The 19,458-nt window shown below is 39.2% G+C and overlaps 1 protein-coding gene across 6 annotated transcripts in view; it reads right to left on the bottom strand.

The window, feature by feature from the left end:
• DIAPH3 (diaphanous related formin 3) overlaps positions 1 to 19,458 on the bottom strand; it is a 509,936-nt gene that overhangs the window by 142,543 nt on the left and 347,935 nt on the right. The window lies entirely within an intron of this gene.

Raw genomic sequence — 19,458 nt, 5'->3', positions numbered from 1 at the left:
CCAATTCAGATCACATGGGAGAAAAAGGCAATGGAGGAGAGAACCGTAGCCAAGGAACTAAAAGCAAATCTGCTGTGTTGAACCATTTGCAAAAATGACTGCTGCTGATTAAACAGACGTGTCTGAGAGTCTGGATAAAACAGTGACAGATATACCCAAGTACTAAGCAAATTAAGAAAAAAAAAGAGTATAAATCTAGAAATAACACTGTTGCCCAACGGGAAACAATCATGGAATACTAACTGGAGGAATAAGGAGTATTTCCACAGTTGCGCCATTATAAACACTGGTTATTCTTTGACTCTCAGGTATGATACAGTTGTAATGTGAGGACGTCAGGGGTAGAGGAAAAGGGTACAAGGTCGGCAGAAAGCAAAAGGAAACTAAATCGTCACTGATCAGGAACTCAGTAATGCCTAAAACAAATTAGCAATAGTCTAAGCATATCATCTAGAAATAGAGAAGAGGTAAATAAATACCAGGAAAAAAAAAATCCTAAGAATTAAAAGTGGTTACCTCTGAGAAGTGGAAGGCAGTAGAGAAGAGGGAAAATACGCTATAAGCTTAACATATTTCATTTAGGAATTTGCAGACAATATGCTGATATATATAAAGTAACGCCAGCAACAAAAGATTTCATGACAGGAAAAGATGACCAGGGAGGTGGAGAAGGGGAGGAGGAGAGGTAACAAATGGAATAACACAACATCATGAGCACCGTGATGGAGATCTGCAGCCCAGGAGGGACACCTGGTGTGGGGCGCAGGAAGAAAGAACAGCAGTCAGAGAAGGCCCCCTGGATACCCAAGACTTAAAGAGTTTTAGGTCTGCCATGGCTTTCTGAAGGCGAAGACCTTGCTCGAGCTCAAAGAACAGGCAGAGGTTCTGGAGGGTCCAGAAACACTTGGCGGGCTCAGATGTCCATGGGAGTGGAGAGCAGGGTCCCCGAGGGGCAGTACTGAGAGGTGCTGAGGGCACAGGGAGAGGACAGCTCCCCACACACTGAAATAGGCCCAGGAATTTGGGGTTTGCCTTTAAAGGAGCCATCAATTTATTTTAACCTAGGACCTAACGTGGTCAAATTCCTATTTTAGGAAGATCACTATGAGAAGGGATAACACGGAAGGCAAGGTTTGAGGATTTCAGTCTAGGCAAACGTGATCACAGGGCCCAAGGAAGGAATGGAAGTGTTGAAAATGCAAAAGAGAAAGGAAGAACAGAACAATCGTGGTCAGCCTGGATGGAAGTATTAAAAAATAAAGTTGAAAAAAAAAATAAAGTTGAGGTTAATTTCCAGGTATCTAGCTTGGCTAGCTAACTAGCTAGCTCTGGGTTGATAATATTCCCCAAGTAATGACTCATGCTTGTCTGGTGGTAGAATGGGGCTGAGCCTAGAGAGACATTCATTTTTGGATATGTTGAGGTGTTCATGAGATGTCCAACTGCAAGTGATTCAAGGTGTTCAGGAGGCTGATGGTGCCTTAGGTTTAACACTAGAGGGAGAACTGGTTACCCTAATGGTTTTAACTTAGAAACACAGTGGTTGTACTTGAAGCTATAGGAAAGAGCATAGTGAAAAGGTAGAGAACACAAGTTTTGAATTCAAACAACTTGGACTGAAACACTGGCTTTCCAATTAGCCATCTGTGTGACTCTGGGCAAATGACTTAACTCTACTAACCCTCATTTTTTTTCTCTTAACTTTCGTGTGGAAATAATAATAGTACCTGCTTCACAAAGGTTATTGGAGGATTAAAAGAGATACATCATGTCCAGGCACAAAAGAGAGGGCCTGGCACAGAGTAAGGGCTTAATATCAGTTGATCTGTGGTGTGCTAGTTGTTGAAATGGCAGAGTGTGTGATCTCTTAGGAAGAGAGCGTGCAGTGACATGAGCTCTGACAAGGCAAACTAATGGGTAAAGGGAATGTAGGAAGAAATGAGCGTTCACAGCCTGTGACCGTTTCCCATTGTGTTTACTTTGCATGCACTTTGAGAGCTCCGTTTTTACCCCATTGTCCCCTACACACTTTCTGTAACTCACCACATTTTATAGGGCTTCAGCGGCAGGAAGAGATAGAACGGAACTGGGAGCGGGGCTACGGAAGAAAAGCTCAGTCTCTCCAAAGAATTGTTGAAAAGTGTGCCGCTGATGCACAAAATTCATAGGCTCATAGTTTAACCCAACTCCTTCTAAAAGAAACAGTGACAGTTGCCCTTACAAAATTCCATGAATTATTTTTCTATGCTGCTGGTTATAGACCTTCTGGGAACCAGATTGTATCTGCTTTACTTGGTAACCCAGTTCAGTCTTTAACCTAGAACAAAGCTCAAAATATGACTTAAACCAGACAGCAAAAAGACAGGAATAACTTAAAGTCTTTGAACTTGTCTTAATCTAGTTGTGAAAGTGAAAATTTGAGTCAAGGGAGTTAGAAAGCCAATTTTCATTGGGATTTAACTGATAAAATGATAATTAGAGCAGTTCTCTTTTATACTGTAGTTAAGTGGCTCAACCATAAGTAGAATTTTATATTAAAAGAACCCAAGATTTTAGGGATGCCTGGGTGGCTCAGTCATTGAGCATCCAACTCTTAGTTTTGGCTCAGGTCAAGATCTCACAGTTCGTGGGATTGAGCCCCCCATTGGTCTGTGTGCTGACAGCACAGAGCCTGCTTGGGATTCTCTCTCCACACCTCTCTCTCTGCCCCTTCCCTGCTCCTCCCCCTCTCAAAATAAATAAATAAACATTAAAAAACCCCCTCAATATTTTAATATATTTTTTCTCCACTATTCTTCATCATTTGCACAATTTGAATTCAACACATTTCCTGTTATAACTTAGAAGGAAAAAAATTAAAATCTTTTATAAAGGGAGCCTGGGTGGCTCCGTCAGTTGAGCATCCGACCGGTTCAGGTCATCATCTCGCGGCTTGTGAGTTCGAGCCTTGCATCAGGCTCTGTGCTGATAGGTCAGAGCCTGGAGCCTGCTTCAGATTCTGTGTCTTCCTCTCTCTCTGCCTCTCCCCTACTTGTGCTCTGTCTGTCTCTCTCTCAAAAGCAAATAAACATTAAAAAACAAAATAAAGTAAATCTTTTATAAAGAAGTTTTTACTGTTTTCAGTTTTTTTTTTTTCTTTTAAAATAGAACGGTTAAGAACAAAATCAAGGACTCAAAGTGCTGGGCTTGAATCGTGGCTCTTACTCTTACCAGCTGTGTGCCCCTTAATGATCATCTTGTGCTTTCCCATCTCTTCATTTAGGAGGAGGAGAAGAGCATCTACCTCAAAAGGTTGTTTTAAGGATTAAGTGAGCTAACACATGTGAAAAGCTTACAATCGTGTCTCACACATGGTAAGGCCTCAATAGATATTAACTGCCATTTTTAATATTATGATGACTATTCTTACCAATATGGTACACATTGCTGACTGGCCACTGCAAGATATCCATTCCCTACCCTCTCCTTGTTTGCTTCCACTATGGAGGCTGGAAAAGTTAAAACCTTATTTTCTGAGGCCCCCTACTAGCAAAGCTAAGGGTGGCCATGTAATGCATTTCTTTTTAAAAAAAAAAAATTTTTTTTTTTAACGTTTATTTATTTTTGAGACAGAGAAAGACAGAGCATGAATGGGGGAGGGTCAGAGAGAGGGAGACACAGAATCCGAAACAGGCTCCAGGCTCTGAGCTGTCAGCACAGGGCCCGACGCGGGGCTCGAACCCACGGACTGTGAGATCATGACCTGAGCTGAAGTCAGCCGCTCAACCGACTGAGCCACCCAGGTGCCCCAATGCATTTCTGACCAATGAAATTTAAGTGGACATCTGCTAGAGTGCTTCTAGGAAGAAAAAAGAGGCATATGTTGATAACCTCTCTACTTCTGCTTCCTATCTTGAATATCTACTGGAGCTATGACATAGCTCTGTCTGAAATCACATGTTACTACTTATTTCTTGCTATCTTGAATATGCTTGGTCCTGTTGCAGCCACCTTGTGTCATCTTGTAACTCTTGAGCACATACCATGGGGCCATTTTTACAGTTGCTCTGGATAAAATATAGGCTATCTTTTCAAAGCTTCAGTAAAAACATATTTTACAGGTACATTTAAACAAATAAACCATGTTTATTATACTATTTATTATATTGTATGCAAATTAGAATCTAATTTTACATGTTATACTAAATAAAGTTAAAGAAGTATTTGCAAAATAAAGTATTTTTCTCATATGAACTCTCTGGTCTTCAAAAAAAAATATCCAGGGGTGCCTGGGTGGCTCTGTCGGTTAAGCATTCAACTTCAGCTAAGGTCATTTTCTCACGGTTTGTGGGTTCAAGCCTCATGTCGGGCTCTGTACTGAAAGTTTGGAGCCTGGACACTGCTTCAGATTCTGTTCTCTCTTTCTCTGCTCCTCCCCCACTTGTACCCCCCACCTCAAATAAATAAATAAACATTTAAAAAATACATCCATTATTGGATGTCATAAATAAAGCATGATTCTATTTTAATTATGTAAACCAGGCAAAAAAGGTAATGTAAATATACTGTAACAAATCATATTGCATTGTCATTCATTTTTAATTTCCCAATTTCTTACAATTTAGGTTGTAAAAAAAAAATGATGATTCCATCATCACAGTCATTTAATTAAACTCATGAAGATAACCAATGTATCTTCTTCTGAAATCTTTTTTAGAGTTCTTTCATTTTTAAAACTAATGTAAACAAGTGGCAAAACTCCAGGAGAATAAATAAGTTACTTGTGTGCTCATTTAATTCTCTTTTCAAATAAAAAGGGCAGAACCAGGCACCTGGGTGGCTCAGCTGGTTGAGCATCTGACTCTTGATTTTGCTCAGGTCCTGATCTCATAGTTCTGTGAATTGAGCCCATGCAGCAGAGCATGCTGGACTCTCCCTCTTTCTCTGCCCCTCCCCCACTCTCACTTTCTCTGTCTCCTTCAAAATAAATAAATAAACTTAAAAAAGGGGCACAATCATTTTCAGAATGTCAACATACTTAAGGCACAAGATTTAAAAGTGACCATATATAATCAATAAATGAGTTTGTTATTACAAAATAATACAGCAGGTGGGCTGTATGAAATAGACATCCCACATTTAAAAAACAAAAAAACAAAAAAAACTTCAGTAAGGGACACCTGGGTAGTTCAGTCAATCGTCCTACTTTGGCTCAGGTCATTATCTCACGGTTCATGGGTTAGAGCCCTGTGTTGGGCTCTGTGCTGCCAGCTCAGAGCCTGGAGCCTGCTTTGGATTCTGTGCCTCCCCTGCTTGTGCTCTTTCTCTCAAAAATAAATAAATGTTAAAAACAAAAGAAAGCAAAAACTTCAGTAAGAGTTTCCCAAAGTGTGCACCACAGAATGCTAGTTCCGTGAGAAGCAGTATGTGTGTGTGTTGTGGGGGAAGGGAGGGTAGTTCTGCGGTCAAATAAGCTTGGAAAATAATGTGTAGTATATACTGCTCTTGGAAATTCATATAAAAAACACTTAAAAATTTAATTCATGATTTATGATAAATGTGGCATTTCAAATCAGTACAGATAATGTTCAACAACTACTATGGTGACATTATTTTATTTGGATTCCACTCTGTTACTTACACCAACATAAATTCCAAGTAGATGAAACATTTCAACATTAAAAAATTAAACTGCAAAAGTACAGCAGACAGTATGTAAAAGTTTTCATTAGTTCTGGAATGAGAAGATCTTCTTAGGAAACATCTAAATACCCAAATGTCATACAGATTTTACTACACTAAATGTCTGCAAACGGAAAGAATAATGAGAACAGAGTCAACATGAACAATAAAAGGAGAAACTAGAAGAAAAAAATTGAAACACAGGTATTCCCTAAGACTAATTTTCTTGAAATAATGAACATTGTGACTCAGGGGAAAAAAAATCAATAAAAAAAACCACCAAAAAACAGGCAAATTATATGTTCAGGAAACCCATCTTAAAAATAAATAAGCAAGGCTTTTATACAGAGAATATAATACTCAAACTCATTCATAATTAAAGATATTCCAAATACATCAGTGAAAGATCATCTTTCACTTATCAGCATAGCAATAAAAAATAAGGATAATTGGTATAGGCTGGAAAATAGGTCACTCCACACACTGTTGGTAGAAATATAAAGCTAATACAATCTCTTTAGAATGCAACTTAGACTCTATCAGAAATAAAATTGCACATCCCATTTCATGAAATATTTTCTAAGAAAATTATCCTACTTATAACTCACATGTGTGCAAAAGCACGTGCACAAGGATGTTCGTTATAACATTGTTTAAAATAACAGGAGATTGGAAACAACCTAAATGCCCATCAGCAAGGGAGAGTCTAAGCTATAACAGTAAGAGACAGACTAAATAAACCATGATGTTCACATGTTAACATATACAGAGATGTAAAAAAATAAGGAGGCATATTTCAATTGTTCATATGGACTATCTCCAAAACATAAGTGAAAAAAGTCAATCACTTATTTTATGAATAAGGACACTGGATAAAGACCGTTCTATGACCGCTCAGAGATATTAGCTATAAGGCAGAGGATATTTGGACTTCTTGCTTAGCCATTAGTCTACCACATGGTGCTCAAAAAGGCATTAATCATCCTTCCAGTATTAAAATGTTTGTTAAAATGTCTCCCATGTAAGTATTCAAACGCCCAACTCTGATTAGCTTGTTCACAGTGACCTATTCTAACAATTGCTAAAGAAAGCACAATATAAAATCCAGCGTTAACTCTGGTTAAAAACAAAACATTGCCAAAATTGTCCTTGTGTATTACATAGGGACTAGGATGCTGAGCAGATGCCCTCAGTTGTAAAAGCATAGAATGTGAGGGGAAAGATAATGTATCTATTTAAATATATATGTAGATGTGAAATGATAATGGCATTTAACAAGATGTGACTCACACACAGTGAATACCAATGACCCTTTAATCACACAGTAACCCAGACAGGAAAAGGTTAATTACATGGCATAACATCACTATTTTTGAGAAGAAGCTTCACTTGTTACCCATAAGAGCGTCATTTTACTCTGAGCAATAAGTGTGACAGTGTTTAAGCTTGGCAAGTGCTTAGTTCCCGTTGAAAATCTACTAGGATACATTTGAGACTTGTTTTAATATTTTCTTATATTAATGAGAAATTTTGAAAAATATTTTTCAATGGCTTTGTTTCTCATAAAGTTTTGAACAAAGAGTGGAATGATTTCAGATAGAGAAAATGAAAATGTTAATTCAATGCCATGAATCAAAAAAAAAAAAAAAGGGAAGGGAAACTAGGGGACAGGAGTAATTTCACAGGAATTTCTTTCAGGAGAAGCTGGGATAAATGGACTCGAGTCCATGAGGGGCCACTCTCAATGAGTGCACCTGGCTGCTGAGTGGTGCCCAGAGGGGCCCCAACAGTCAAGTGCTGACAGCAACATATGGTGCGCAGTGGAAGAGGTGGGGGAAAGGTGGGGAAGAGGGGCCCAGGGAGCTGGGATTCAAGGCTGAGGAACTGCCATAGAATGGTTTTGAAAGGTGTGAAATAATCAAAATTGTACTTCAGCATGATTAAAGCTGGCATAGTGTGAAGGTGTCAAGCCTGGGTGACTGGGAAATTGGTGGTATCATGAACCCAGAATGAGAACATGAAAATCAGGTTTTATGTGGAACGTGGTAAGTTGGTTTTAGATGAATTGATTTTGAGGGGCTGGCAGAATAGTCAAACTGCTCTCTCCAAGAAGTAGCTGGAAATAAACAACTATAAAATCTGTAGTTCAAGTCAATCCTACACGTATGCACTAAGGAGTATGTGGCAGCCACTGAATCCAGCCCCAGCCCTTGTTCTCACGGGACTTACAGTCTAAGGGCAATTTCAACACAAAATTTGTGACTACCTGTATGTTAAATATTCCAAGACAGAAAACAGAGTGCTATGACATTGCTTAATGTAGGAGGTACAGCTATGACTGCCCAGTGGCGACTGCAGGGGTTATTCTCTGATACCTGTAAATACACACTTAGATTGCTGAAGACAGTTTTTCAATGCATTTTAAAGGACCCTATGGATAACACCATAAACAATGGAAATTTGTATATTGGCATTTTGAGTGCCAAGAATGTTCTTAAATGCCAGCTTTAACAACTGCTGACAACTTTGCCCAGAGTAGTTTACTTGATTCAAGTTCTAAGTTAATTTCTGATATAAATCTGTGGCTCAAAGTATTGTTTTTTCACTTCATTTCAAAGGAGAAATACTGATTTATTCTGCACAAATTAGGTATTCCTTTCCCACCCCTTCCCCAATCAGATGCAGAAGCGTGGCATTAATATTACATACTGAAGAAATGTAAAAATCCTACTCAGAGTAACAGCCATGTATTTTTCAGAGAAAGGAAGTCAGCAAAGACAATAGGCAACTCTGAATGAGAGGAAACTGGGGAAGAAAGGAATTGACATATGCTTCCGGAGAAAGCAAATAACACAGAAAAGAAATGAAAATGGGAAACAACTGAACTTTCGATGAACTCATTATCAATTGCAAAGAAACTGGAGGCAAAAATGTGCTAAACTCTTTGATGAGAACAATGGATGATTTTCCTCTCGACTACAAAAAACTAACAAAATGAATACAGAAGGCTCCAAATAAAACCCGATATTAGGTATGTTTGAGTTAGAAGAGAGTGCATGAGAAAAAGAAAAGAATCTAAATATGAATCAAGATAATTGAGGAACCATCACTTTGAGTGAATGCCTGTGCAGAGCATTTTCCCTAAATTTTCTGATTTAATTCTTACTCCAACCCTGCAAAGGAACTATTATCAGATCCATTGTTTAAAGCCAGGGAAACTGAAGCTCCAGGAGGTGAAGTAATGTTCCCAAAGTCCTCTAATGGGTAGGTAACACAGGGGAGGTACAAACCAGTTCTTTCAGATTCTTCCCATCATGTACTTTTCTCTATACAGAGGTGTTGCATGATAACTGAGAAGTACTTAGATCCTCAGCTTTGCTGAGTTGTACTTAGAGGTGTTTTAGGAAATGCCTCAAGGTACAAAAAGACAGTGGCTTTTGTAGCTGGTAACTCAACCAACAAGAACAGATTAGGTTTCTCCCCAAGTCACTGGGAACCTGTTGACTTTCTCCAGAACCTGGCAATAAACGAGATGCAGGTCACAGAAGATTCCTTCCTCACAGAGAAAGGCCAGAGACATCTTCCTTTCGCTAGGACCAGGAGTATCGGGAAATACCAGAATCAGCCTAGTCTGCTTGTGGCTTCATGGGCTCTCCCTGCAACCCATTCAGTGGGTAACTGCTATAGTTGGGCTAAAACCTTGAGGCCAGCTAAACCGCTGTCATTCTTGGTCACCAGTGACCCAAATTTAAGTTCTTCCCGGTCTTTACTTCCTCAATATTTATTAGCATAAACAAGTTTTCTACTATCTCAAGGTCTGCAGTGAACATTCCTATCACCTCTACCTGGAAACTGGGCAGATGATCTTCACTGCTTCCTCCTACTAGATGTAGCTCATCCTCTCACACATTATACGAGTGTGGGAGTATAGGTAGGGGAAAGGGGACTACCTGTTCTCTCCCTCATCTTTACTGCTACATCAGAGTATCAATTCTTGATATAAAAGAACACTTTGAGAAACATGTCATTTTGTTATACAACTGCCATCCCTCTGGGTTTGTGTCACCTAATTGTGCACTAGTCTGCCTTCTATTCAAGACAGACTTGGTCATTGGATTCAGTCTTCCTTTATCAGCCAAGTCCTGCCATCATCCTGCATGAATTCAACCCCATGTGAACAACTAATCTAACAGCAAATGAGTTCCTTGACTCCCTCATCTCCAGAGACAAATCCTTTCTCTTTAATGGTCCATTACCCATTCTCACAACCATAACTGAACTTTGCCACCACCCACAACTATTTTATTAATAATAACTTAAATTCATATAAACTGTTCTGACTCCTGCTCTTCTTATATTCTCCCCCTCTCTCTCTCTCCCTCTCTCTCTCTCTCACTAGTCCTATCAACTATCCCTGGAAATCTCCAATGCCCTGGCCCCACTGTCTTCATTCTTTGTTTGTCTGCTAATACTCCATGGTTCATTGATTTGACCATGGTTCACCAGCCAGTATCTTCCTTCCTTCCTCCACCGGTGTACTTTTTCAGACTCCTGGTAAAACATAAATGAACCTAAAATTCCATCTTCTTTAAACTATATACCAGCTGCTGAGTAATCATGGTGAAAAATAGTACTGCAGGATCAGGGCCAGTACATAATCACAGTTGCCAATCTCAACTGAATTTTTAATGCCATCCAACACTCCTATGTTTCAGCAGGAGGCTCTCACTCCCACTCCCTGATAGGGGTTGTTTCAATGCTTCCACACTTTCTTCAAGCCTCTCAAGCAACCACTGCCCCTCCTCAGAAGACCTCTATTTCAGATATAAAATAGAAACCACTTGACAAAAATACCTTTAACTTCCTAACATCAAATCTACAAATGTATCTATACCTGGACCCAGACTTTCCTCCTTCCCACCCATCACAATAGCAGACAGAACATGTAGCTTTCCAAGACAATTTCCTCCATCTGCACTGTTACCTTATCCTCTGCATTCTGTCCTGCTACACTCAGGACCTTCTTCTATTGAGTATAATTTCCATCCTCCCTTCCTTTCTCATTCCCTCAACTTCATTCAAACAAATTTAAACACCTGCTTTGCCCTCTCTTGACCCCAAATCCCCTCTTGTTACCACCCTTTTTACAACTCAGTCTCACTTCCCATATTCACTTATCAACCCTCTACCCTCTCCTTTGAGCTGAAGTCAAAGGGACAATTGTCATTCTCTTTATTATATGATCTCTTAGCAGCATTTGACAATGTGGACTACCTCTTCTCCTTTGAAATGATCTATTCACTGGGGTCTATGATACCAGAATTTTTGTTCCCTACAACTTCATGGTGATTCCTTCTCAAGCTCTTTTCCAGACTCTTCTTCCTCAGTCCACCCTGAAACCATTCCTCACATTCTCCATCAGCAATTTATTAAATCCCATAGCTTTGAATATTAAGAATTCCAAGGTTTTATCAACAGTACAGACTCTAGTCCTGAGACCCAACTACAGCAAACAAAAATCCACATTTGCCAGTGACTAAAGGGGTTTCCTGGAACAAAGGACTTGCAGTGCTAAAACTGGGAAAGTCTCAGGCAAATTAGCTTGAATGACCCTCATCTCTTCCTAGTCACACAGACAAGGAAACTCAGGCGTTTTACAGATATCTCAAAGGTAATGCCCATAAAATGGAATTCATCACAATTTTCCCCAAACTTCCACGTCCTCCTGGATTTCTTATCTCAGTGACCAATACCACCCTATTCAAACAGAGGAAACTGTCGAAGGCAAATATGTATAGAAGAATCTCTTTATCTCAAAGGACTAAATTCCCAATCCCAACAGGATTCTTATATAACCTGTCAGTACTTACAAATCCTCTCCAATGAAAAATAGTAATCACTAGTCAATCACTTATCTGAAAAGTTACATGTCTACTGGTGAACTCCAGTAATGCAATATTTCTTTTTTTTGGTGCCACATTCTTCCACATTCAAGTTCTTGACACTAATTTTGGTCACCATCAAATCTATTATACAATCTCTTCTTTAAACACTTTGTAATATTCCCAAAGTCCAATCATAGAATTATTAATTATCCTCTCCAATAGGCTGAAGTAAAAAATATTCCTCCAGTAAGGAAACTCTGGAAAACAACTGTATTAACTTATGAATGCCTCAGCCTGAAGACAGTAATGCATTCTGTATACCAGGAAACAAAATGGTCACCCTTCACAGTTCATTCTGTGGACTCTGTTATCTCCATATGGCTCCTGGCTCTGGGCAAGCTCTATCAAATACTGCTTTTAAACTTGCTTGGACAAGTGAAATACACCCAGTGCACAAGAAAGAATAAATGAAAGTTTTAGATTAAGAACCTGCAAAAGAAGTGCAAGACCCAAGACTCTTCAGGCTGAAGGAAATAAGGCAAAGAAATAAATTCACGGTGTGTGGGTTATTATATTTATATGTCTTCATCTTCATTCAGCAGCAAACAGTAGATAGGCTGACATTTTAATGAAAAATTGAGACTAAATTACAGAAGGAATTATCTGGGAAGAAATGATTGTTAACACAGGACACAAAGTGCCAATGGAAATGGTAGTTTTTTTGTTTTTTTTTTCCTTTATCTCAAATTTAAGGAGATATTCTCTTCTGTTCCAGGGAGTTCAGGTAGTTACTAGACATAAAGCTACAAGCACATATGAACAATTCTCCATTGCTTAATATATTTATCTAAGTTTGTGGGTCCTATTTTCATCCTACTGCCAGCCATCTTTTGACCACATTTGTACCTATTAGTGTTTCTACCACTGGGTATGTGCATCAATAAGAGAAGTTAAAATTACATTAGTTAATTTGCTACTTCATTAACAGCTTGGTAAGAAGTCCAAAGAGAAAGGAGATTGAAACTAGCTAAAATGAGTGGTTTGTATTGTAAGTGAATCTAAATTATCTATGCCCCCTATTTCTGCGGATAACTGAGAGTCAGCTGTGCACACATCTGTGGATGTTTATAAACATCTACCATCTGTGAGAAGCTTATGGGTTGTAAATGGTGGGCTAATTAGTTGAAATGTTAGTCATTCCTAATGACAGTTGTTATGGATAAAGGTTTTACCCAGGTTAAACTGATCTCAGAACCCTGTTGATCACTGGAGGCCACTCTACCTTTTATTACAAGACTAAGGAGCCACACTATGTTGTATAAGTCACCCATTAAAGATGCATTATAACTAGATCAGGCTGCTAGTTTATGCATGTTAATGAGCTCTGATCTTAATAGACTGAAGTGCTGATTGAGTATTTGTCAGGGAAAATGAGAAGTTGTCAGTCTGTAAAAAGGTCAGCCAATTCTGTAATATGTAACATTTTCATTTCTGTTCTACATACATAACTAAACACATTCCATTCAGAAAATCAGGAAAGCACGGATAGCAAACTAGTAATTGACACAAGAGATAATTCATGAATGAAATGGTTTGCCCTTATACATACCTGCATACATATGCATTTCCCTAAGTTCCCCAAATTAGTAACTTTTTCTAAACCCACGTCTCCCCTTCACTGATCAAAGTGTGGGGAAAACATTCTAAACAGATTCACTTTCAAATAAAATTGTCCTTTAACCAAATGGAAAGCAAAACAAAACAAAAAACATACTGCTTGGGGAGACAGACTCATATTTATTGCCAAATGACAAGGGTCTTATGATAGAGTTTGTATTCTAATAGAGGATAGCGTTGTAGAATGAGTGGAGGGTCTACACAAATTTTGACTGCTCAGGCTATAATACATCAGGGTTTTAATTTAAAAATTAACTTATGGAATACAGGGGCGCCTGGGTGGCTCAGCTGGTTAAGCGTCTTTGGCTCAGGTCACGATCTCGCAGTTCCTGAGTTTGAGTCCTCACACTGGGTGAGCTTGAGCCCCTCTTCGGTGAAGGCAAGTCCAGCTACGGTAAAACATGAGCCCTGCTTCGGGTGAGCCCTGTCTCTCTCTCTCTCTGCCCCTCGCTCATTTGTGCCCTCTTTCTCTAAATAAATAAATAAATAATTAAATAAATGACAAAATAAAATTAACTTATGGAATATAGAAGGAATTTTCAGGGTTAGAAGGAACCTTCTTTGATGGACAAGGAGACTTATATTCCGGGAAGCAAACTGGTCTACTTCCTATCACTTAGCTACTGGTGAAGCCAGGTCTAGGATACCGGTCGCCCCAAACTCTGGGCTAGAATGCTCAACACTATGAAAGTGCTTGCGTTCTAAGAGAACAACAACACTGTCCATACAATCAAGAACTTTGGCAAGGGGGTAAAAAACTACCCTATCTAAAATGTCACTTTTTGTATTCTTCCTACCCCCCATCCCTGCCGTATTTTATTCTCAGAATTTACTGACTTCGAACACTATACATTTATCTTAAATATGTCTATCTAATGACAGTTGTTATGGATAAAGGTCTCACCCAGTTTAAATTGATCTCAGAACCCTGTTGATCACTGGAGGCCACTCTACCTGTCCTCTCTTACAGGATCCACCAGGGCAGGGATATTTACTTGTTTTGTTTCCTGCTCTATCCCAGGACCTCGGAAAGTACCATAACATAATACATGCTCAATAAATATTTGTTGGAGAAAACATTTTGATAGGAAGAAATTTTTTTTTCGCCTTTACAGTAATAGTTCTATATGAAGGAGGTACTTAAAACCACAAGAGCAAATCACACAAGGAGCCTTGGGAATGTCTTTTGGAAAGCTAGGTAAAGTGTGATTAATGATTTAAAAAAAATCATAAAATACAGACTAAAACAACATCACATAGGACATAAAAATAAATGTGAAAGCAAACTTCAATAATGAGAATCCTAGAGTCTTGAAACTGAATCCCTGAGCTGATTTTGGCTGAAGAGGAAGGAGGGGGACTGACCCTCTTTCCTTCGTAGGAATAACAGGATTGTTCTCTGTTCTACCTTACACACATCCCAAGCCTCAGTCAGCCTCTCCCAGAGAGGCCTATCCCCAGTTTATCCTCACGAACTAACATGACTTGTTTTCAAACGTTCTTGGTTGGTATAGCTACAAAAAGATACCTAAACCATTTTTGTTAACAGAGAAGTTTGTCTCTGCCTCTAGGAAAGAAGTTAGCATTCATGTGTGTTTCACACCCTATGCCATACCCTTTCAGGTGAAATTACACCCCAGATAAAAAGGCTTTTAAATTAGAGACGTAGGGGCACCTGGGTGGCTCCGTCGGTTGGGCGTCCAACTTAAGCTCAGGTATGATCTCATGGCTTGTGAATTTGTGAGTTTGAGTTCTGTGTTGGGCTCTGTGCTGACAGCTCAGAGCCTAGAGCCTGGAGCCTGCTTTGGATTCTGTGTCTCTGTCTCTCTCTGCCCCCTACCCCCGCCCGCCACCAATGCTTGTGCTGTCTCTTTCTCAAAAATAAATATTAAAAAAATTTAAATTAGAGATGTAAAATCAACAATGTCCTAGAGCTAGTATAGGTGCCATTCACCCCGTCACAAAAGCTTCTCCCTGTCTCCCCACACTTCACCAGCTACAAAGCCTTATTAGTACCACATTTAAACTGCCTTTTTTTCTTTTTTTATTATTTTTTAAATATGAAATTTATTGTCAGATTGGTTTCCATACAACACCCAGTGCTCATCCAAACAGCTGCCCTCCTCAGTCCCCATCACCCACTTTCCCCTCCCTCCCACCGTCCCCCCACTTTCAAACCCACCCTGTCTTCTCTTTCTCACTACATCCTAGTTCAGGTTGTTGGCATTGAGCTCCTACAAAATTGCAACAGTCTCCTAACGGGTCTCACTCTTCCTACTCCTCCCACGTCCTCTAAGCCATCTGCATTGTTGCCATCAGAGCCATCCCTCTAAAAGAAGACCCTATCGCTGCTCTGCTCAATTCCACTGGAAAGTGCCTATGGATGGAGCAAACCTCCAAAGCGTAGCATGCTCTCCTGACTACTAATTCAGCCTCGTGTCTTCCTATAGCTCTATCCAAAGATCATTTCAGGTGGGCTACATTATTTGTTGCTGTTCAAATATGAATTTGAAATATGTTTCTGTGTCTTAATTTATACAGCCCAGTAGATTTCCAGACTTGGAAGCCCTGGCTCATTTTACTCTGTTCATTTGGTATGCACCTAATTCAAGATTTTGCATCTCAAACGACCGATGGAAGTCTTGGCTCAGATGCCAACCCACCCTCCCTTGCTCTACCCTAATGGGGAAGTCAAAAGGACTTATTCACAAAAATAGGAACTCTCCACACAGGAAAAAATGCACATCACATTCTCGTGTTGTACATAAGTGGAAAAGATGTCCCTTCCTGCTGGGAGAGAAACTGAGAAGGGAGGAGGTTCCCTGCAGTGTAGGAATCCTGAACACCGCTCCTCATTCTGGGAGGAAATAGGACTCACTGGGTAGGATTTCACATGGAGTCACAGGGAGCAGAATCCAAGACCGGAAGCATCTTGTATCCAACGTGTGGAACTGGGAGAGTGGAAGATCCCCTGACGCACTGTGCAGAAGCATCAGGCGCTCCTGAGAGGCGGCCAGGAGATAAATTAAGCAAAAGGCCACAGAAGCCCCCGCAGATGAGTGAGTGGGAGGAGCAGAATAACTCCTGGGGGAACCGGTTGGGGAAAAAAGAGGTGAGCAGAGAGAAAGTACAAATCCAATGAAGAATACAGAGACATCTCTAAAAATGACCAATGTCAGGGAGCACAGGAGGTTTCTAAGAAAAGCCAAACAGATCTCCTGGATTACCATTCAAGAGCAAAAGAGACATCACCTTTAGCAGAAGCAGACATAGAAATTATGTCAAAGTAGGGAGGCTGGTTTGGACCCAGAAAGAACTGAATCAAGAAGAGTGCACACCTTTATTTATTTATTTATTTATTTATTTATTTATTTATTTAAATTGTTAATGTTTATTTATTTTTGAGATAGGTAGAGAGAGAGAGAGAGAGAGAGAGAGAGAGAGACTGAGACTGAGTGTGAGCCGGGGGAGAGACAGAGAGAGAGGGAGACACAGAATCTGAAGCAGGCTCCAGGCTCTGAGATGTCAGCACAGAGCCCAGGGCGGGGCTGGAACTCACGGACCATTGAGATCATGACCTGAGCGGAAGTCAGATGCACAACCAACTGAGCCACCCAGGCACCCCAGAGTGCACACCTTTAGAACCACCTGCAAGATGTCTTTCAAGCTTGGTGTCCATTTTAGAGAGGACAATATGAAGAGAGCATGGAAGGGAATTTCAAACATGAATAACTGTATCTCACACTGGAATTACTGAGCTGAAACACATATGCAGAGAGAAATGTTGTTTACCATCAGGCAGGCAGGCGGGCACTTCAGAGTCAGAACCTGAAGTTCATTTATAAAAAGTTACATCTTTGCACACCTGAGTTTGTTCTGACTGCAAAAGGCCTATTTGTTACCAATACTATAAGAGCACATAAAACAAACTTGACAGATGCCATATCTTGTCCTAGGATTGGGCCACCTATATCTTTAAGTGATCTGCTCAAATAGAAAATGCACAATTGAGGAATTTCCGCCCCATAGACATGAATTCCATGAATATTTTAAAAGTGCTTATTAAACACCTGCTATGGAAAGATACTCTACTAGAAACAGCAGCTCACTTTAAAAGGTTTTTTTTTTAAACATGGCTAATTTTGTATGAAAGAGGTTTATTTTTCTAAGAATTATTGAGAAATAATTGTTTGATTTTCATGTCTAAAGAAGCAAATCTTTTATAGTCCAAATTAGAAGATTAACTGAAGTATCATGTAAAATAACTATGGAGTAAATGTTTCATGTCACTTTCCTCTTTTATTGTATTTTATAAAAGATAAATATCATCTAATTAATGATTTAAGAGAAACCTTTACTCCACAGAGGTCTCTGATAAGTTTCTAGGAGGAATACACCAAATTATTTTTTTTCACACTCCATCGACATTTTTAATTCTAGTTATGTACAGAGTCCTTTAATCAATATCCAATATTTTCTATGTACTTTTCATCCATCTGCTGTGGAACGTAAACTTCCTCTCAATATGGTTCCACAAATCACATACTCTCAACTTCTGTGTGTTTTTCTTTTTGGAGATTAGGGATAAAGAGGTGTCCCCTGGAGCCCTTACTATTCTCACTCAAATCTAGAAGGTGGTTCTCTGGGCCTGCTTCACAGCTGTGACTGCTGTGGGAATACCCTTGACTTCTCTCTGCAGGGAATCCCTTCTTTCCTGAATCCCACCTTCCTGTCTTATTTTATTCCCTCTTTGTGATAGAAAAAGGTGCAAAGGAAATAACTTTTTATAACTTTGCATTTCTGAAAAAAATATTTTTTTCCCTACAATTACCGTTTTTGATGATTTGGCTCAATCTACATTTCTAGACTGAAAATCAATTGCCCTTATATTTTGAATATCATCTTTTTCAAGTTCTTTTACTTCTGTTTTCAATATTAACTGCATTTAAATCAGAGCTGGCTAAAAACATGCACACTTACGCATGCCTCCCTAGCGAAGTTGAGATGCTCAGATGGAAATCTGTCTGTCTATAGGCGTTCCTAAGGTCCTTACACTACTAAACACTATTGGAGATATTTCTCCCTTCTTACCTTTGCTTTTTAGAGCTGATGAATGGCAACTGAGTTAGTCTTTCATTTCTATTATATCAAAGTGCAATGCTTTGGAAATTGGATGGTGCCAAACATAAAATGGGAATTTTCTCATAGGGGAGAGGAAAGATTTGAAAAACAGTACTCCTTCCCAAGCTTTCCCACACTACAAATAATGCAGTTCTGAACAAAACTCAGCCTCACTGAGGTTCTCCTCATCATCCAGGTAGGGAAGGAAGAGTTTTAAACTCCTCATTATGCCTCCAAATATAACATTAAGGCATTTTGTGTTCAGTCTCAGCAGACATCATGATTTAGGAAACAGCATTTCCTCAGATTACAATGCTGTGTGTCTTAAAAGTATTGAAATGCAGGAATCAGAACCACATTTCCACATGCCACATTTCCCCAGACCAAGTTCCTTTAGATTTCCATGGATAAGGTCCCTAAAAAGACTGCAGTCTATAGGGAAAGTTAGAAGCATCAGGGTCTTTTTGTAAGGATGAAAGGTATTTCCAAATACCATCAATGATATTTTCCTCGACCAAAGCTGAAATCAGAGTACAATCAACAGAAGCACAGCAAAATGGTAGGATAATCTATTAAAATATTTAATAGATTTATTTATTTATTGACTGATTTAATATTTATCTAATGAAAACACTCCATGCATTCAAGAAATACCAAGTGACTCTACCAAAGAAAAAAGGCACTATGCTTTTCTGAAAGAAGATCAACATCGTTCCACAATAAACATTAAAATAAATGAAGGCAAAGTAAAAAAACAAAACAAAACAAAAAAACCTTTTTACTCACGTACGAATACAAAAGAAAATACAATCTAATTAGCATCAACAATATCCACTAGAAACAAGAGATCATAATTGTAATTCAGCACTAACAGAATCAATACTTATAAAATGTACCTGAAATACAATAAAAAGACTGCCTTTCTCTTAATTTTTGGCTTCTGAATTAAAACAGTCCCTTCTGTTTGCCAACCTTCTTGACTTTATGACATTTGATGGCTACTTTGCAGTTAAAAAGAGGAAGTGTCATACATTTAGAATCTTAGAACTAATGGCAAGTCAGAGAATCAAAGTCAGGATGACTTTGGAGGGGAATCATTCAGGTTCGTAAGGCA

This window comes from Neofelis nebulosa, chromosome 1 (assembly GCF_028018385.1).
Source record: "Neofelis nebulosa isolate mNeoNeb1 chromosome 1, mNeoNeb1.pri, whole genome shotgun sequence".
In the NCBI taxonomy this organism is placed as follows: Eukaryota; Metazoa; Chordata; class Mammalia; order Carnivora; family Felidae; genus Neofelis; species Neofelis nebulosa.
This window is presented reverse-complemented; position numbering and strand designations above follow the sequence as displayed.